At 43.5% G+C, this 21,930-nt stretch overlaps 1 long non-coding RNA gene across 1 annotated transcript; it reads left to right on the forward strand.

Annotated features, from left to right (window-relative positions):
• Positions 1–1,018: 1,018 nt before the first annotated feature.
• On the forward strand, positions 1,019–18,180 carry LOC309330175. Its single transcript, XR_014151344.1, has 6 exons — positions 1,019–1,640; positions 5,307–5,505; positions 9,363–9,417; positions 15,847–15,975; positions 16,327–16,475; positions 17,515–18,180. It is a non-coding gene; the product is annotated as an uncharacterized lncRNA (long non-coding RNA).
• Positions 18,181–21,930: the final 3,750 nt, after the last annotated feature.

Raw genomic sequence — 21,930 nt, forward strand, 5'->3', positions numbered from 1 at the left:
CCCCCGGCAGGATCATGGTGTGGGCTTGGGCAACCGGGCACGATGGGGGTGGCATGGAGGCAGGCAGGGGTCCTCGTCCAGGCAGAGACAGGTGGAGTGAGCTGGGCCGTCCACGTCGCTGCAGCAGAGAAGCGCGCTCACTCAGCCACCGTCTCGCCATCCTTGCAAGGGGAGGGAGGAGTGAGTGTGACTGGGAGGGGATCGGGCAGGAGAAGGAAACGTGGTTTGCACTCCCCCCCCCCATTCCAATCGCGAAAAGTTAAAATGGAGCTTAAATTCGCAGCCTTACAAAAATTGGCTTTTACAATATCGTTGCTGAAACAGGCATACAGTAAAATGGAACACACAGTGGCGTAGCGTGGGGGGTGCAGGGGGGCCCAGCCGCACCGGGCGCAACATCTGGGGGTTAGGGTTAGGGGGCGTAAATCCACGGGTTAGGGGGTGCAAATTACTTGCCTTGCCCCGGGTGCTGACAACCCACGCTACGCCACTGGGAACACACACAAATTTAGCAATTGTAGGTACTGTAACTTTTGCAGGTTTGCAAGATCAAAGGCTTATATGTTAAATGTTAAAATAAAATCACTATTTTATTCCCTGAATCTAACTGACTTTTTTCTTTTTCTCTCCAATTTTAAGGGAGTGGTTTATATTCGGGTCAATATGGTAGATGATAGATAGATAGACAGATAGACAGATAAAAAGATAGATAGATAGATAGATAGATAGATAGATGATAGATAGATAGATAGATAGATAGATAGATAGATAGATATAGATAGATGATAGATGATAGATAGATAGATGATAGATGATAGATATAGATAGATGATAGATAGACAGACAGACAGACAGACAGATGATAGACAGATGATAGATGATAGATGATAGATAGATAGATGATAGATGACAGATAGATAGATAGATGATAGATAGATAGATAGATAGATGATAGACAGACAGACAGACAGACAGACAGATAGATAGATAGATAGATAGATAGATAGATAGATAGATGATAGACAGATGATAGATTTTATAGAATTATTCAGAAACCGACCTAAAAAAAATGGGACCACTTGAGATTCAGGGGCTTAAATATTTCCATTTGTTTACTGAATGTGTTTACAGAGCTTAAAGAGGAGAACCAGGGACAGGGATGTGTCTCCAATAACGAAGTCTCGCCTTTCGGATTTGGTTGATTACTATCATTATTATACTGCTGCCTATTATTTCCTGCTGTTAAATGGGCTACAGAGATGTGGTTTGCAGTGTTGAGAAATAAATCAGGTCAGCTGCCACCAGTCAAATCAGGGAGCTTCCAGTCTGTCCCTATTTCCAGGTGGTTTTCAATCACAAGTGTCGGCAGATTCAGGTTACACCATTATAATGGATAATTAGGCATCTTTCACAACAAACCTGCTTCCCCAACAGACAGTGACTTCTTGCTATCAGGGAAATGATAGGGAAATGCCCCAGAACATGTGGGGAGATGCTTGCTTGATGCAAATGCAGTTTCACCTTCATGCAAACAAATGACGATGAATGCTGATTAAACAGTGAATGTTGTCTGATCTCTCAGTGAATAAATCAGAGTGGACGCTCACCTGTTTCTCTCAAGGTGATGGTGGCGGCGCTAGGTAAGCCTTAAACACATACAGTCCCATAATAGTGCGCTCTGATGGATGAGTGCCAATCATTTTGGAAGCAAGAAAGGGCTATCCAAAAATAAGGGAGTTATTTATGCAAACTTAGGAGTAGGGTACCCGTAGATACACAGTATATATGTCTGCAAATTTATTTGACAAGCACCTGTCAGGGGTAGACTTGCTAATCTTTCATAATATGGTGCCCTGGGTGAGCCCAAAATTTGAGGGCACAGAAATTTATTATATATTGTGGCGAGTTCCCGCCTTCCCCCGGTGTAAATAAAGACACATGACACAATTATTTAGGTTAATGGGCAAAAAATGGCCACAACTTTATTGGTTACAGGTGATGAGTGGTATTGGCTTAGGCATTGGTCCTAACTGATTATCTGGCTTCAGCCTGATTGCTTGAAGTCTGGGAAGGGTTAACCACCAGTAGGGGGAGTCCTGCTGATGCACATCAACTAGGAACTCCCCCGGGGTCACCGCTCCTGAACGTGCCTTAGGCCCTCACCTCCATAGGCTTCGGACAGGACCACGCCCCCTGGAATCCTTTATTGGACTACCCTTCTATATGCGGGGCAGGTGATGGCTCTTCCACCCCTCTTCCATCTACATAACAATACTAATACCAATGCCTAACTACCAATCCGAGGAAGTTGTGGCGATTTGCTACGAGGTAGGCGAAAAACCAAGTGGCTGTTGCCAATTTGCCAAGTGGAAAAAATCCTACCAGGCCCCTTAATGGCGACCAACCGAGGTCCATAGCAAGGTCAAAGGAAAACCTTAAAGGGCCGGAGGGTGGGAAACCAGAGAAGCTGAAGTGGCAAAAGAGGGAGATCCCCGGCTGCGCCAGAGCTAAATAGCCCAGGCCACTCCCCCAGGCCAGCCGATTGGTTGGCCAGGGAATGACGCGACCAGGGATTCCCTCAATCATGCGGAGGTTGAGGGCCAGCCCCCATGCACGTGGAGGGGGCGTGAAGCCCGCAACTCCACCTCCTCTCTAGTTCGGAAGTTGCTTCATTAAATTTTCTGTTTTACAAGTTAAAATGCTCATTTTACATCCTTAAGATATCAGTGACTTCCCTTCTTCTCTTTCCATGCTTCATATCATAAATCACTGCATATTCACAAAAACTATACCATTCAGTATTCCATTATTGCACTCATCAAAACTTGTTTACACTGTTGAATTTATCTTAAAGCTGCCAGGGTTTTCAGCTGTACACTCCCTCCTATATATTCAATAAACGTTTTCCTATCTTCTTTAAACGTTAAGTTCTTCTTGTTCTCTTATTCTACATATTAAGTCTGCAAGCTGTGCATATTCTGTCAACTTAAGTTCCCATTCTTCTTTAGTTGGGACCTCGCTCGTTTTCCATTTTGGGGCTAACAGAACACGGGCTGCAGTAGCGGCATGCATAAATAACCTTTTTTGACCCCTGGGAATTTCAGTCTGAATTATCCCCAACAAAAAGGACTCTGTTTGTTGTTGTTGTTTGGAAAGTACTTTTAAACACACACACACACACCCAAGTCATTATGGATCATTTCCCAGAACACAGGAGAGGTGTTGCTGTCATTTGCATATATTGAACTATGGAAGGAGGGAGTGATGGCCAGCAACTTTAATGGTTTTAAAAGAGGATTTGACAAATTCAAATAAGGCTACCCTTGACTACCAGCCACAATGGCTGTGCTCTGCCTCTACAGTCTAAGACATAATGTGTCTGAGCACCAGTTGCTGGAAATCACAGTTGGGGAGAATATGAAAGTCCCAGTTTGTGATTGGATCTCTCCTGAAAAATACTCACAGTCTGCAGTAGGGTTTGGTGAGAAATTCAATTCAGATCATGTCTAAAGATGAGCTATTAAATTTGCATTTTCCACAACAACATGAGAACCAAAATACAATCTTCCTCCAAATGGCCCAATTTTTCAAATTTTGCAGCGGAGTTCTCCAACCAACCCATCTTTTCAGAAATGTTTATGTATGTTTAAGTTAACGTTACCAGACGTTTCCTGGGGACAGTTCCAGGATTTACAAATCAATCCCCTGACAAAATCCTATCATTCCTACTGAAGCTGAAAAATGTCCCCGGATTCACTGAAAAAAAATCTGGTAACCTTAGTTTAAGTATGTTTATTATGTGAAATTTGCTGGTGAATTTTCACGAGGATTAACAATTAAATCTCAAATAGCTTCAGAACTGAATTGAAGATTGGAAAAATGAGAATTGACAGAATTGACAGATCCTTCTTTTCCCTAGCCTGGAGGTACCCTGGACTCCAAACCATTCACAGGATTCGGAGAAGGCTCTGGGCTTCAGAGCTGGACAGAGCTGGTCTCTGGAGTTTTTGAAAGAAGTCTCAGAGCCAGGTCTTTGTGTGGTGGTACTTGCTTTGCTGATAATGCAAAAATGTGTTCTCAAGTAATTTGGTAAACACACCTGTAAGAAAAGGGAGTAGGTTGGGCTGATTATGGAAATCACCCAGCAAAAGGAGGCCCATCCCATACTCTGATGCTCACCTAAGCAACGTATTGGAAAAATGAAATTACACCTACAAAATCAAGAATGGCAGGTTAAACTGTTAGAATATCTGCAAAGGGTAAAAAATGACAGGGAAGGTAAGAGGGTATTCAACACAAAAAGTAAACCAAGAATGGATTATATTCAAGGAATATCTGAAAAATTACTATGACAGCAAAAACCTCCTGGCAGATCTTGAATGAGTCTTGCAATGTAAAGATAATTTAATGTAAATTTCTATTTAATTTCTCTCTCTTTTTTTCTTTTGCCAAAAGACTTAAGAAGATAATATGATAATATGATACTGTGTAATATAACAAGTGTAATTTAGTTTTTTTGAGAACAATTGGAAGTCTATTTTAGGTCTTTTTAAAATTTCTTGCATTTTAAATTTTTTGCTATATGGGATGGGATACAAATTGTAATGTAGTATATTGTCGTATAATTTTGTGAAATATGTTTAATAAAGATTGTTGTGTTGTTTTTTTATAAAAAGTGTTCTCAAGTATTTTGGTAAACACAGCTGTAAGAAAAGGGAGTAGATTGGGATTATTATGGAACTCGCCCAGCAAAAGGGGGCCCACCCCAGACTCTCACCTAAGCCAGAAATGAGAACCAGATGGGTGGTGACTTTCCTTACACTAATTGCCAAGTGATAAGCTCACAAAGGTCAACTCCCTTCCCTATCATCAGGGCTGGTCCCCACCCACCCAACGTTCATTCCCTGCCTCAGCACCTCCGTGACTTGCATTAATATGTTCCCTTTTCATACTCCTCCCAAAGAGAACAGATTTCCTCATTTTAGGAGTGCTGATCCGCTGTTCTGCAATGCCTTGGAGAGCAGGCAGGGCAGCAGGGATATGTCAATTTCAGTTTCTGACAAGTTCCTCAGTTTTCCATGCTTAAATTAAGTCATCTACATTTCAACACTAGTCTGCATTTCAAAAAAAAGTCCTCATGAAAAATTAATCAACATTTTATCACAAATTTCTCCTAAACACAGATCTTTGTATACAGTTTTGTCACATATCTGTAACTATATTTACTGTATCTATATCCAGTACTTTTTTTCCTGGGGGTACGCAGGGGTACGCATACACCAAACATTTTTTTGTTTCTTCTTTAGCACAGTGAATCATCAGTTCTGCTGCTACCCCCAATGGTGGCCTCATTTCCTGAGTCTCAGACAGAAGCTAGCGTTTAATGTGTGAAGCAGTGTGGAATGTGGATGTGTGGTGTTTTACAGAGGAATCGGGAAGATGTTAGTGCACACAGCCTTGTGCCAATGTGGAGGTTACTGTGAGCTGTCAACTGTGTAATATGAGGTAAGGCATGTTCTTTGTACTTTTTTCCATATACTGTATTTATTTCCCCCGATTTGAACTATAAAATGGTGGTTTTCTTGAGTCAAAATGAGAGTACCCCTAAACATTTTTTAAAGAAAAAAAGCACTGCTATATCTATCTATAAAAAAAATGTCCAGTAGCACCTTATAGACCAGGGGTGGCCAGCTCTCACGAGGCTGCAATCTACTTTCAGAATTAAAAACTGGCAGTGATCTACTCCCATTTCTGGGGGGTTCAGCTCAAAGTGGCTGAGCTTTTTTGAGGAAAGGAAAGCCCTTCACAAAAAGATCGCTGTGGATGAAAACAGCAGCACAGAGATCAAACAACAATGGAGGGCAGGGCGAGGGGTTAGTTTTAGTCAGTTTTAGCGACGCTAGGGAAAGGGAGCCAGAGATCAACCATGATCTACCAAAACCTTGCAGTTCACCTGTTGGACATCCCTGTTATAGACCAACTAAGTTTGTTCTGATATAAGCTTTCGTGTGGGTGCATGCACACAGAAGCTTATACCAGAACAGATAGATAGATAGATAGATAGATAGATAGATAGATAGATAGATAATACTTTATTCGGCTATAAGCCCACAAGGTAAAACAAATCAATAGATAAAATAGCATTTTACAATCTAAAATATCAACTAAAATATTTCAACGCATAATCTCCATCACACTACTTACAATCTCTAGATGTACCGTATTATGGCCTTGAAGATAAAGATGGTGCATAGAGTTTACCAGATTTTTAGTAGTCATGCAGCATTCCATGAAGTCTTCTATATGAAAGAACTGAAATCAGGAATCTGGCAACCTGTAATGTTCTATAAGAGTCAATGTCCTGGAGTAGATAAGCTAGATGTAATTCAGGTGGTTTAGCAACAATTCCCAGAATGATTGAACTCAGAATCCTTGATTGGGGAACAATGTATAAGGGGCAATTAAACAAGATATGATAAAGGGATTCTATTGATTTGTTGTCACATGCGCATAAAACAGAGGTTTTACCGTTAGAAAATCTATTGCTCAGCACATTTGGGGGAACACATTAAATCTGGCTCTAACAAATGCGAATCTATGCGACGCAGCCGATAAGGTAGACAGATATCGAGGTATCTGGGACATAGATGTAATGCCCTGATTTATCGGGGAACATGTACCTCCACCTGTAGTAAGATTTTGTTGCAAATCAACCTCCTCCAATCTTTGTTTGATGACCTTTTTAGCTGTAATTAGATCTAAATTAAGTATATCGGAAGGAGAGATTCCATAAGACAACAGTTTGGAATTATACCAGAACAAACTTAGTTGGTCTATAAGGTGCTACCGGACAATTTATTTGTTTGTTTGTTTGATGTTTGTTTATTATTTCGACTGTGTCAGACCAACACGGCTACCTACCTGAATCAATATCTACCAATATCATCTATATCTAGCCTTCTGAGTTGGGGGGATTCAATTGTTGAAGTATCTAGACCAGCTTATTGGTGATGTGATGGGTCACAGCATGCTCATTAGTATAGCAAAGCCTTGTGCCAGAGGGCAAATGGGTGGGCCCTCCTCATGGGTACCCCCCCTCCCATACACCTGGCTGGTGGAGAGTAAGACAAAGGGAGAGCAAAGTATGTGAGAGAGGGGTAGAAGCAGGAAGAAGCCATAATAAGAGCTGTGCTTGTTTTCTGCTGGAATCCAATGTCTGATTTGTGTTTGAAACCATTGGCAAATGCTTATCAGACAAAATTCAGCAAAGCTTCTGAATTCCAGTTACTGGAAACTGCGGGGGGGGGGGAGTTGCTCTTGTGCTTGAATCCTGTTGGTGTGTTTTCCATGGGTATCTACTACCCATGTCCACTATTGTTGTCTATGTTCTGGCAACCTCAAGGTTAGATTACTGCAATGCATTTTACATAGGGCTGCCTCTGAAGATGGTTCAGAAACTTCAACTGGTGCAGAATTCAGCGGCTAGGTTGCTCACCGGAGCAAGACGGTTTGAGCATATTGCACTGATCCTGCTCCAACTGCACTGGCTACCAATTAGTTTCTGGGCCCAATCCCAAGTGCTGGTTTTGACCTATAAAGCCTTAAACGGCTCAGGACCGCAATACCTCAAGGACTGCCTCTTTCCATATGAACCTACCAAGACCTTGAGATCATCTTCTGAGGCCCTTCTTCATGTGTCTCCTCCTTGAGAGGTCCAGAGGGTGGCAACTCGAGAACAGGGCCTTCTCTGCAGTGGCTCCCCATCTGTGGGATGTTCTCCTCAGGGAAGTTCCCCTGGCTCCTTCATTATACACCTTTAGGCGTCAGGCAAAAACGTTCCTTTTTAACCAGGCCTTTGGTTGACCTAGTTGACATCCTATACCTTTTTAAAATGTGGCTCTTTGGGTGGGGGGGTATTGTTTTTATTTTGGTTTTATATATTGTGATCTTTTCTGTGAACCACCCTGAGACCTCCAGGTATAGGGCGGTATATAAATTCAATAAATAATTAAATAAAATAAATATCTGATTGGCCACTGTGAGAACAGGATTCTGGACTGAAGGGGCCATTGAGAGGATCCAGCAGAATCTTCTTATGTTCTTATGTAGAAGAAGAAGAAGAGTTTGAATTTAATATCCCGCTTTATCACTACCCGAAGGAGTCTCAAAGCGGCTCGCAATCTCCTTTCCCTTCCTCCCACACAACAGACACTCTGTGAGGTGCGTGGGGCTGAGAGTCTTCAGAGAAGTGTGACTGGCCCAAGGTCACCCAGCAGCTGCATGCGGAGGAGCAGGGAAGCGAACCCGGTTCACCAGATTACAAGTCTATCGCTCTTAACCACTACACCACGTTGGCAGAAATTTGCTTATGGTCACAAGCAAGCAGAATTTAAATTAGTTTTATACATCAATGATATTTTTTTTTTTACTGTTTATTAGTACACCTGCAGCACCAATACTCAAATTAATAAAAATAACTAATACTTTAGGTAGAATATCAAGCCATATGATTAATTAGATCAAATCTGGAATAATGGCACTGGGCAATTGTTTATCACCTAACTATAACAAGCAACATTTTTTTGTACCTACAGGTGATATTTCTATATTTTGGTTCTGAGATACATTTCTCAAATGCTTAAAATCAATTTGAATAGTCTGGTACTGAGGATTTCTTGTGGCTTGGAAAGATGGGCACTACTTAAATATGTCCAGTCCAGAAGAGAATGGCTCCTGTCTTTCCCCAAAAAACTAACCACAAGAGGGCAGTGTTTGTTCTCACTTGGAACTTCTTGTTCAGGGTTGCGGAACCTGCGGCACTCCAAATGTTGGTGGACTCCCAAAATTGGTCACTTTGGCTGGGGATGATGAGTAATGTAATTCAACGACATCAGAAGGACCATCCTTGTTTCCAACATCCTTTGCCCACTTAATCATTGCTGTTTTGACCATCTCACCCTTTGTTTCCTATGGTAGCAACAATTTATACATTATAGAAATTCATTTCGCATCACTTTCACATAAACCAGCTTCAAAATTTGACCTTTGCTCAGTGAATCTGTTCTTTAAATCCTTTTTATAGATTGCATTTGATCGATGATTTTGAAACTGGTTGCCTACTAGGTTTTGTATTTTGTCATATATTTTAAAGCTTACATTCATTTTCATGGAAACTCCATATGTCTCTGTATAAAGCCCATTTAGATTGCATATTTGTTCCTTTATGTGCACAAGCCTCTATCGGTCATAGCAGGGTTTTGTATTTCAGGAGGTTTTGATTCCTCCTCCACACACACACCCAACAAACTCCTTATCTAATGATTAAGAAAATGTTTATGAACTTTGTCTTTGTCATACGACAGATATGAGTGCCACCAGTGCTGGATTTAGGTTTGATGAAGCCCTAAGCTGCTGAATGTAATGGGACCCTTTATATGTCTAGCTGTCCTTTGTCAACAATAAATTGCCACTGTTTTTTGTGTTGAATATATGCTATATGGTAATTTATGGACCTAACAGGTATCTAAAGCCATTTATTTGCACATAACAAATAGGAGCCTACACAACACAAAACACTGTTGCTGTATGTAGGTTTTATTTTATTTGTTTTTCATCTTATATTTTGGAAATGTACAACCAGTTTTCCCCCTCTTTTTTGGGGGGGGGGACGGGGACAAAAGAGTAGGTTTCTTAGCTATAGCTTGTTTAGCTTATATGTAAATCCGGCACTGAGTGCCACCCATATCTTCTGTCAAATCCTTCCAAATTGTATATGGTTCTTGTCCTTATTAGCCATGGTAGGAACAGAATCTCCATTCGTGGAGAGAGCATATCTTTGATGTTGGGGGTAGGCAAAGAGGATGTCTGTTGACGTTGTGCTCTGCTTATGTGCTTTCTTAAGGAATCTGGTAGGCTGATGCTGGTCACTAGATCCCCTTTGGCTTGATCCAGTAGGGCTCTCCTGATCCAATGTGTTGAGCCCTAAGTTGTACAAAGTTCTGACTCTGCATACACACATCTGAATAGATCCTATATGCAAACACCCCTACATTCATTATACTCCACCCTCTTGGCAACGAAACCTGATTGCGAGGGCTGAAAACTCAGGGTGTAACAAAAAGAACAGCAGCTAGCAGTGTTGCAATGGGGGACGCACAATTAAATAATCGTTGGTATCCAACCAGTACAGAAAGGGCTGATATATAATAATATTTTACTTGGATTATTTTATTCCCCTCACCCTCTTTTGTACTGTGTCTATTAGACTGTAAACTATTATTTTAAATTAGAAAATGTATTTTTAAAAACAACAATGTTGTAGCAAATAAAAAAAGGTAAAGGTAAAGGACCCCTGGCAGTTAAGTCCAGTTTCAGATGACTCTGGGGTTGCGGTGCTCATCTCACTTTACAGGCCGAGGGAACCAGTGTTTGTCCGCAGACAGTTTTTCTGGGTCATGTGGCCAACATGACTAAGCCGCTTCTGGCGAAACCAGAGCAGCGCATGGAAATGCCATTTAACTTTCCGACGCAGCGATACCTATTTATCTACTTGCACTTTGATGTGCTTTCAAACTGCTAGGTTGGCAGGACATGGGACCGAGCAACAGGAGCTTACCCTGTCGCAGGGATTCAAACCGCCGACCTTTCGATCGGCAAGCCCAAGAGGCTCAGTGGCTGTGACCACAGCGCCACCCTCATCCCTGTTGTAGCAAATAAAAACTCTTAAAAATAAATCAACAAAACATTTAACCAATGTGTGCAATCCCTGCTTTGCAGCTGGTTCCATTACATCCCTGACCACTGGCCATGCTGGATGCTGAGTCCAACATCCTCTGTTGGGCAACAAGCTCTTCACCCCTGAGCTAAGGATCCCAAGACTCAGGCTCCAGCACAGAGATCAGCACTTCTGAAATACTCCTCTGCAGCAGGAATAGGAAATCTCCGTTCCTCCAAGACGTTTCTGGGCCTGAACTCACATCATCCTTGACCATTGGCCAACACTGGCTAGGGGGATCTGGAGTCCAAGAACATTCTCAGACTACAACTCCCAACATCCCTGGACCAGGTGTGGCCTTTGGGCTCAGGGTTTGTTAAAAGCATGTTTTCCAGTTGCACAAATCCCCACCAGGCACCCCACACTTAAAATAAAACCCTGAAGCCATGTGCTTTACACCCTGTGTAAGCAATCTGAAGTTCCATGGGAAGAGGTGTCAACTGCTAAGCCACTCTGAAAATTGTAGCTCTATGAAGGGAACAGGGATTTCATAACAGCTCTCAGTACCCTTAACAAATGACAGTTGCGTGTGTAGGTCCCCAGGCCACCCCTCAAATAACTTCACACATAACACGTAATTTAGTTTTGGTTTTTGGGCACTATTTTGGCCACAACTTTATTAAATACAAAATCAGTGAGTGGTTGTTTAGACATTGGTTATGACTATCTGTCCCCCCGCCTGGGACAGAACTGACATCCCGAGGTCCGATCGGTAGCCAGTAGAAGGGAAAGTCTAACTTGGGGATCATTTGAGCTAAGCGTCGGACCCACGCTGCTCACCCCAGCAACTCCCCGAAAGCTTGCCGGCCCGGTCCTATGACAAGGATTCCCATGACAGGGATTGGGCGGCCCTGGTCCCATGACAGGGATTGGACGAAATCATGGCAAGCCCCAGGATTCCTTTAACGGAATTCCCTTCAGCGCAACGGGAGGGGCAGGCACGGCCTAACCTGACCCCTCCACCACCAGCATATTATAACCAATGCCTAACCACAACCTTACAAGTTGTGACGAATTGCTGAGTAGTAGGCAAAAACCAAATGGCACAGCCAATCACCAAATGGCAAAATTCCTACTAGGCCCCTGCTCCAAGGCAGACGACCCCATGACAGGCAAAGCAAGGTCAACCGGAAAAGAGGGCGGGCGGGCGGGTGATCCGATGCACTCTGCAAAGAGAAAGAGAAACCAGAGTGCCCCAATATTTAAAGACTATGGTCCCACCCACCCAATTTGCAACATACAATTTGCCCCAGCAACCCGGTTACCCAATAATGATGCCAGGCAACAACTATTAACCTGCCTGGCAACAAGAGGCCTGGCCTGGTGGCCCACACCGCAACACATGCTCTCATTTATTGGAGAACATGCTTTCCCAGGATTATTTGGGGGAAGTCATTACTGTTTTAAGTGGTGCAAGTTTTCAGCCATGAGATCTTTGAGATCTCTAAAGTCAGCTTTGAGTCTCCTCTGTGCCCTGAACCGTTAAGACCTGTAAATGATCATAACTGCTCCTTTTGGACAAAGGGAGCAACGCAGAAGTATTTAATAAATCAACCAACAAATGGAAGCTGTAAGGCAACATAGCATTTTAATCCACATGGGAACTGATCCAAGAAGAAGGAGGTCCTGGAGCCATTTTTGGACCATATGAAGGAGACTGTAAACAAAACTAGCATCCATTTTGGGCAAAGCAACTGGTGGCAGGCAAGGGTTTGAGAAGAACTTTGAGCAAAGCTTTGAGAGGCATATTTTTATATCTAAAAAATGCTATGCTTTAGAAACAGCTATTAGCAGAACAATGCTATGCATTTTTACTCATAAATAAATTCCACTCTGTTCCATGGGGACTTACTCCCGGGTAAATGTGAATAGAATGACAGCTTCATTTTTGTACCTAGCAAAGCTGTTCCTTTCCTTTCTGACCAAAAAAACGCTCCCATCCATAGTTTTAGTGTGTTTGGGTGTATGAATGAATGCATAGGATTTGTTGTTAAAAGCTTCTGTAGCTACGATTATAAAACTAGAAGAATACTTTCCCCTTTCTACCTACATTTCTACCCCTTTCTACCATATAGCTAAAGACAATAGGAATTTGATTAGAAAACTTAAAGGCTTTCCAGATGTTCAAGCTGAATACACGTGGTTTGGGTAGAGGCCAGACTCACCCCTCCAACATACACCCATTGATTTTACAGTCTGAGTAGAACCCCTATTTGAAGAGCTTGAAATATACTGGTCCCTCTCTAGGTCAATGAGAACCTGCTTTCCCAGAGTTCCAGATCATGTGGATCAGGGTTCTAGATTCTAAGGCCAGGGTTCAAGATTGCATGGATCATGATTCTGGGTTGCATGGAAGAGCCTGCATATGCACGGTTCTTCCCACACCGATAAATGTTTAGGTATATGTCAGGAGTGGAGTGTGCTACCACAAGCCACTTTCCCCACCAAATGCACACAACTTACATAATTTGAGGGTATGGAAAGAGCTCTGAATGTCTATTAGAACTGATAGACTACAGGGCCTGATGTCGTGTTCTAATGCACTCTTACTACAAAACGATTCCCCACCCACCCCGGGCCATTCTACTTGCAAACAAGGGCTTAGATCAAGATGTTGAGTTTCCTTCCAGATAGTGGCTGCATGGATCCCTACTTAGCATAGCATGATTTATAGGTTTTGGAAGCTGTGTACTGGTACATATTACGAGGTGGGAAGCATCTGGAGGAGGAGGGGAAGCCGCGTTGCGCTCCGAATTTTGGACCACACGACATGGGGTGCTTGGGCATTCCTGACTGCACGAGCATAGGAAACGGACCTGGAAAAGGACCTGGAAAAGGACCCGACGGGTTGCATCTCTCAGGGTGGTGCTGCAGAGGATCTTTAGTGTTGCAGGTCTCATGACAGGGTTTGGTGCTTGGGGACATGCGCGGGGACGAACTTTTCTCAGCGCATGCAGCGTCGCAAACCTCAGCACACTTGGCCTCAGCAGGCACCGGGGATTTTGGGGTGCACGGTTCGGGACACTGAATCTTGCACTTCAGATCACAGGGTTCCGGGCACCTTGCTGCAAAGGGTGGGTGGTTATTGATGCATGTTGAGTGTCTCATCGCAAAGCACTGAGGTCCTGGGTTGACACACGGCCCTGAAGTTGGGAAGCTGTGCTGGATCCTGCAATGGTGGCTGTAGAAGGCCATAATTCTGCAATGCTGGGGATACTGGAAGGAAATATTTTGGGATAAAGGGTCAAAGCTGTGAACCAACACTGTTGAAGCATTAGGAAATTGACTGTTCCACACCTTCAAGAAACCTCTGCAAGGGAAATGGTTTGGGGCTCCATAATGATAATAATAATGATAATAATAATGATAATAATAATGATAATAATAATAATAATAATAATAATAATAATAATAATAATAATTTATTATTTATACCCCGCCCATCTGGCTGAGTTTCCCCAGCCACTCTGGGCAGCTTCCAATCAATTGTTAAAAACAATAGAGCATTAAATATTAAAACTTCCCTAAATAGGGCTGCCTTCAGGTGTCTTTTAAAGATAGGATAGCTGCTTATTTCCTTCACATCTGAAGGGAGGGCGTTCCACACGGCGGGCACCACTACTGAGAAGGCCCTCTGTCTGGTTCCCTGTAACCTCACTTCTTGCAATGAGGGAACCACCAGAAGGCCCTGGGCAGTGGATCTCAGTGTCCGGGCTGAACGATGGGGGTGGAGTTGCTCCTTCAGGTATACAGGACCGAGGCTGTCCATGCATAACCCTGATCCCACTGAACACACAGAAGAAACCTGCATTGGTCCCAAGGCATCTGGAAGTGATGCCTCCAATGATCCTGTCTTGAGCCCCACCTTGATCCTGGCTTCTCTTCCAATCATCTCTGGACCTCAGGAGCAAAGGCTGCTCCCAAGGATCTGTGTGAAAGATATCAAATGTCACTGCTTTTCATTGCACTAATTTGTCGCTGGTGATGTCACAACAGCAGTGGTCACTTTACCAATGCCCAAACTCATCTCAGGTCTATCTGCATGCCCAGTACCCAACACAGCTGAAAGAAAGTAAAGGGACCATGGGTGCCATGCTCAAAGCAGCAGATCAAGGATGAATAGAGACAGGCTTTTCAGATAACGAACAAGGATTTTCTCAATGACATTAATGCAGGGGACTCACTTTCACAATATCATCATCATCATTCACATTAGGCAATTTAAGAACACAAAGTAACCCAAGGATTGTTCTGCTGGATCAGATCCCAGGTTCATCCAGTTCAGCATCCTCCTCCCCACAATACCCAACTAGATGTCCATAGGAAACCCACAACGAATTAAGGCAACAACCTTCCTCTCTCCTATGTCCCTGACACCTGATGTTTACAAGAAGGCTGGCTCTGAATTTGTGGGCTCCCTTTAGCTGCCGTGGCTAAGAACTGCTGACGGACCCATCAAAAGACACAAGAAGACCACTGATGGATCAGAATAATAACTAGTCAATTACCCTTTCTTAAAACAGTGGCCAACGAGTGCAAAGCCCACAAGCAGATCATGACAGCAACATCCCTCCTCTGATTATCTCCACATCACCAAGTACAGTGGTACCTCAGGTTAAGAACTTAATTTGTTCTCGAGGTCCGTTCTTAACCTGAAACTGTTCTTAACCTGAAGCACCACTTTAGCTAATGGGGCCTCCTGCTGCCACTGTGCCGTCACTGCACAATTTCTGTTCTCATCCTGAAGCAAAGTTCCTAACCCGAGGTAATATTTCTGGGTTAGCGGACTCTGTAACCTAAAGCGTATGTAACCCGAGGTACCACTGTACCCAGAAGTAGATGGAGGTTCAGAAAATAGCAACTCAAATGCCTAATGTGATGGAATAGAACAGCTCTATGAGGAACGGTTGTAGTATTTAGTATTTAGTATTTAGTAGCCTAAAAAGGCAAGAAATAGGTGACTTTATAGAAGTTTAGACATGGTATGGAGAAAGTGGATAAAGAAAAGTCTCTCTCTCTCTCTCTCTCTCTCTCTCTCTCTCTCTCTCTCTCTCTCTCTCTCATAACATTAGAATTCAGCAATGCTGGAAGATTTGAGACAGATAAAAGAAAGAACCTCTTCATGCAGTGCATAGTTAAGCTATAGAACTCACTCCCCAAAGAGGATGACTTTAAAGGAAGACTGGACAGTTTCATGGAGGGTAAGGCTATCAATGGTTACTAGCTATGATGGCTATGCTCTGCCTCTCAGCATGCTCCATGCATGGTTGGAGGCAGTAATGCTTATAAATATCAGTCGCTGGAAGCCAGAGGAAGCAGGAGTGCTCTTGTGCTTAGGTCCTGCTTGCAGTTTCTCATTGGGGTATCTGCCTGGCCACTGTGAGAAGAAGATGCTGGACTAGATGGACCATTGGTCTGCTCCAGCAGCGCTGTCTCTCTATTTCTGTGTGCCCCATACTACAAAACATCCCCACACAATTTACCCTTTCCTTGTAGGTTAGGGGGTCCAAACCCTCCATTAATTTTGTTTCCAACCTCTGCACCTCTTCCAGGTCTCCCACCACCAGAATGCACTTACTTTGTTCTCTTGGTAGAACACGATGAGCGTATCTTCTGAGATCAATGTGAAAGCTGGAGCAGTTATATATATGCTTTCTCAGTTAAAGCCAAGGCCAGCCTGAGCCACCTTTGGGGACTCGAGGTACTAATTACAGATTCTCTAAAAATACGCTTACTAGCATATTTTCTTTTTCTGGCCTATGATTTGGGGCTTGCGTTGCATTCAAGCACACAGCCCCCTATAAAAACGCGACGCCCGTTTAGCAAAGCACAGTAGTTCCTTTGATTTTTCTTTTAGGGAAGATGTTTTATAGAATACAGTCACTATTTTATGGGCTTCACAAGGAGGCTTGTACAGATCCTGCAACCTTTTCTTCTCTTTCGCATAGGCATATCTTTCAGTTCCATCTGCGATCAGCACAGTTCTGTACTGGTTTTGCAATCTTTTAAGAGTAAACATAAAAAGAGCACCATCACGAAAAAGCATTTAGTGTGCATTTTCCAACTCCTCACCCAGGGCGGGTTACAACAACTAAGACACAGCACAGTGTTAAAAAACATTTTAAAACAACTCACAGTCATAGAACTATACATACTTTTGTATGTGATTTTACGCAAGTTATTTCCCTTGATATGATGCCTTTCCGTATATTATTTTTACAACGATATGCATTTTCACATGCAATTTCCCATACGTGTCATTGTCGTCATCCCTGTCCTGTATTCAGATTAGATCAGGGGTCGGCAACCTAAGGCCCATGGGCCACAAGCGGCCCATGGACCCCTGCTGCCTGCTCAGGGACCCCCACTGCCCGCTCGGTTGGCTCCCGTGCGCTGCACTAAACTGGCACAGAGCAGAGTGGGGACCGCCTTCCACGATGCTGGTCTCCTCTGTGCTGTGTGCACGCCTCCTCTGTGCTGGAAGGAGCGCCGAAAATAGTGTTTGCGCATGCATGCGTGCGTGTGTACTCTGGCCCACCGCAGCATCTGTGGGACCATGAACCGGCCCAAGCCACGAAAACTTTGCCGACCCCTGGATTAGACCCTTCCTAAGAATGTGTCCCCTTCAGTGGATAAATGGGCATCTCCTTGCAATCGAAGTCATGTGTCACAGGGACCATTTGGTGACCTGCTTTCTGTGAGGATATACAACCAAACTAATGATTTTTAAACACTTTTAGGAGCCGCTCATAAACCCCTGGCAGTAATTGGAATGTGGATGAGATGTGTGCTTTGGAAACATTTACAAGTGCTTCGGATGCCTTTTAAAGCTATGCAACACCAAGATCTCCAGCAAAGGGAGTTTGCTCATTGGCACACATAAATTTAGAGTTGACTGGACCTTTCCATTTGGCTTTCTCCCTGTTTATAATTTGTCCAGGTGGTCTTGTAGTAAGGTTAAGGCTTACTGGGAAATGATATACAATGAAATGAAAAGGATGTCTAAAATGATGTTTGTAAAAATAAAATGAAATAAATAACACCAGAAGCCTTTCTCTTGGGAATTATAGGGATAGAGCTACCTAAATTGTATAGAAACTTATTCATGTATGCAACCACACCGGCAAGAATGCTACTTGCCCAAAAATATAAAGAAGAAGAACGGATACAAAAACTTATGGAATATTCAGAAATGGCGAAACTTGCCGGTAGAACAAGAAATCAAGATAACAAACTTTTTATAAAAGAATGAAATTGTTTATTGAATATTTACAGATAAATTGTAAACAGATAAAAACACTGGCAGGATTGTTGTAATAACCTGCAGTTACATAAGAGTATATATTTAAAGAAGATAAATAAATGTGTAAGGTAAGATAATTTGGATATGCAGTAGATATTAAAAATAAATTTAAGAGGGGAAAGGAAGTCAAGTTTTAAAATGTCAAAATGATTGTAAAATGTATATGAAATGTATATATCTGAAAAGTATAAATAAAATTTAAATAATAACAATAATAATAATAATAATTTGCCCAGTCTTAAGTTCAGTCCACCCCATTTCCACATCAATATGTGACCATTTACCCAAAGAAATCTGTTCGCAGGAAAGTACTGTTATGTGTTTAGGGGACCAGTCTGGATGATGCCAGGTAGGGCTGGGAAAGATCCCCAGCCCCAAACCTTTGAAAGCTGCTCCCAGTTGGTACTGGGCTAGATGAACCAATGGTTTCACCCAGCACTAGTTATTATTTTTGGCAGGAATGGGGAGCCATCCAGATTTTGCTGGAGTCCAGGTCTCATCATCCCTGATCATGTCGGCTGCAGCTGATAGGAGCTGGGTGCCTAAAGACCTGCTTTCCATACAGAAGGTCCCACGTCTTCAGAATCTCCTGGCAGGTCTGAAACCCTGTTGAGAAACTGCCAGTCAGTGTAGGCCATACTGACCTGGAGAACCAGTAGCCTGGTTAGGTATAAGTCAATTTCCTATGTTCCTAATGTCTGGAGGACACCATGTACCCTACATCTTGCACAAGGGTTGATTTAAAGGGATGCTCCTAGGACATCCTTCTTCAACCTGTTGCCCTCCAGATATTTCTGGACTCCAACTCCCACCATCCCAGGCCATTGGCCATGCTGCCTGAGTTGATGGGGATGGAGGAGGACCCAAACTCAACCAATGAGGACTGAACATACTTAATTACATGACCAGGCACGACAGCCCCAGCCCCCAGGGATCATAAGAAAGGAATAAAGACTCTGACAACGTTATGGAATTAAAAATTAGGCCACAACTTTATTAAACTTCCGAATGTAGGAAGACTTTGGCTTAGGCCTTGGGCGTGTATCCCTCCCAGCCCCCCCCCCCAGCTGGGGGAACTGGGGCACATCAGGGTAAATGGGATATGGGGGTGCTCTGCGAGACGTAAGTGTAGCAGGCAGCCCAGCCCATATCCCCACATGCAGGGTAGTTCACTGACGATCTTTCAGTGTATGGTCAGTGACAGCCATTATATAGCCCCTTTAAGAGGGGGACCCTAGAATTGCCGCTGCAGGGGGGTGAATCACCACTTCACACACACACACACACCCCATATAGGGAAGAAAAGACTAAAGGATTCCACCCAAGGCCATAACCACCAAAGTTGTGACTAATTGCTATGGGGAAGACAAAACCTGCCAATGCAGGAAAATTTCTTCCTGGTCCTTCAACAGCAACCAGTCAAAGACCGTAGCAGTGCACACTTAACAGGGAGAAAAAGTTAATCTGCAACAAGAAAGCATTAAACAAAGGGAGAGTAGGGAGGGTGAAGCTCCAGAGATGACTGCCTGGCTATTGTCAGCTCCACCCCCTATTTATGAATGGGGCTGGCCCCACCTCCCAGCAAGAAACTTGATTACAGTGGTACCTTGGGTTAAGAACTTAATTTGTTCTGGAGGTCCGTTTTTAACCTGAAACTGTTCTTAACTAGAGGCGTGCTTTCGCTAATGGAGCCTCCTGCTGCTGCTGTGCCAGTGGCATGTGATTTTTGTTCTTATCCCGGGGCAAAGTTCTTAACCTGGAGCAACCACTTCCTGGTTAGCTGAGTTTGTAACCCAAAGCGTCTGTAACCCAAAGCGTCTGTAACCCGAGGTACCACTGAACTGAGGCTGGGCGTGAACCTTCAAATACAATGGTACCTCGGGTTACATACGCTTCAGGTTACATATGCTTCAGGTTACAGCCTCCGCTAACCCAAAAATAGTACTTCAGGTTCAGAACTTTGCTTCAGGATGAGAACAGAAATCGTGCTCCAGCGGCGCGGCAGCAGCAGGAGGCCCCATTAGCTAAAGTGGTGCTTCATGTTAAGAAAAGTTTCAGGTTAAGAATGGACATCCGGAATGAAATAAGTACTTAACCCGAGGTACCACTGTAATAACAGTGAGAGGCAAGCCAGCCCCCTCTGTACTAGTAAGTTCCCTGGGAACTGTAGCACCACACCCGATCCCACAAAGGGCACCCACATTTTAAAGTGTGAGTGCTCACTGCCATGAAATACTGAATGTATGTTACAGGGAAAGGGGTGGTGATTGAATGGAGCTTCCTGCAATAGGACATGCCTGGCTGTGACCATGAGAGTGGAGCCTTCCGAACTCCTGGTCCAATTTCTCACCATATTCTCTTAGGACTATTTTGTACAGACATCGGTAGGTGTCAGCATTGCCTGCTGCCACAGAGACCTCACCTGTTTGCTTTGGCTCTTTGGAAAACGCCAGGGAGAGGTTTGTTTTTTTGTGCTCCACCCACATCCTTCAGCTGTGCATCTAGAGAGGCTTTCACTCACCAGACCAGTGTAGCAACCTGGGCTAGACAGGTATGGCAGTTCCAGCCTGATTGTCTACATTCTGTGGGAATCCCCATGAACATAATGTAAGAACAGCCAGCTGGATCAGACCAAGGGCCCATCTCCAGGATCTTGTTCTCACAGTGGCCAAGCAGATGCCCGTGGGAATCCCAAAAACAGGACCTGCATGTTCAACCAAGTGGTATTCACAAGCATCACTGCCTCCAGCCATGGAAGTAGAACATACCCAGAATGACTATTAGCTGTTGACAGCCTTATTATCCACCATGAATTTGTCTAAGCCTTCTTTAAATCCATCCACATTTGTGGCCAAGTTTGTGGCCCTTGTGGGAGCCACTTCCATAGTTTCACTGCGCATTGTGTGAAGGAGTGCTTTCTGTTTTGTGTCCTGAGTCTTCTGGAGAGAAAAACTTTTATCTATCTACTTTCTCCAACCCATGCTTAATTTTACAGACTTTTATCGGAACAGCCTTTACTCACATATTCTCTAAGTCATATTCTTCAGCTTCACCTCATGAGGGCAGACAAGGATTATATCTCTTAGCTCAAAATGATAGCAACAAAACAGGCAATCCCAGATAATTGTCCAACTCCTACAGAATAGTTCTCCAATGTTGGTTTTTTTGGACTACGTGCCATTCTGTGCAGCTTCACACAGAGTCAAGTGTTGGCCGAAAGCCAAGGATGACTGAGCAGAGATGACTGAGCCTGGAGATGAGGGACCTTGGATGCAGTTCAACCATTGGTTGAGGTCTCACACAGGCATGATGACTTATGACCTTACTGACTGGAAAGTTTGTTGGTCAGTGTGGAGTCTGAGAGTCATTTGGAGTTTGTTAAGAGAGAGCTAGTTAAGATCTGTTTCTGTTCTGTTCTTGTATATAGTAACTTGAAGCCTGCTGGAAATCATAAACACCTATAAGTAATCAAGTTACTGGCAACATCGTTTTGTTCCTGCTTTGTCCACCCTGCCTGCAACTGATTGCTTTCTGGAACTCTGCGTATGCTCTGCTAAGGTCTGGCTAAGGTCCTGCAACAGGTCAAAGTTGCAAAACACCAATAGTCTCCAATGCAGATTTCAAATTATATCAAGTTAATTGCTGACAGGAATTCCATTGCACATACATTAATCTACTATATCTAGAGCAATGGGTGGGGGTGGCCCTACACAGATAAGGAGAAGGCCGACAGTTAAGGGGCAGAAGCCTGAATCTGGGGCAGGGGTGCCAACTTGAATAAAATATTGTTGGGGGCAGGGGACAAGTAAGTCCTGCCTCGCATAATTGATCACATGATGTGGTGCACACACAC

The sequence above is a fragment of the Podarcis erhardii genome (genome assembly GCF_964252035.2).
Source record: "Podarcis erhardii genome assembly, chromosome: 15".
In the NCBI taxonomy this organism is placed as follows: domain Eukaryota; kingdom Metazoa; phylum Chordata; class Lepidosauria; order Squamata; family Lacertidae; genus Podarcis; species Podarcis erhardii.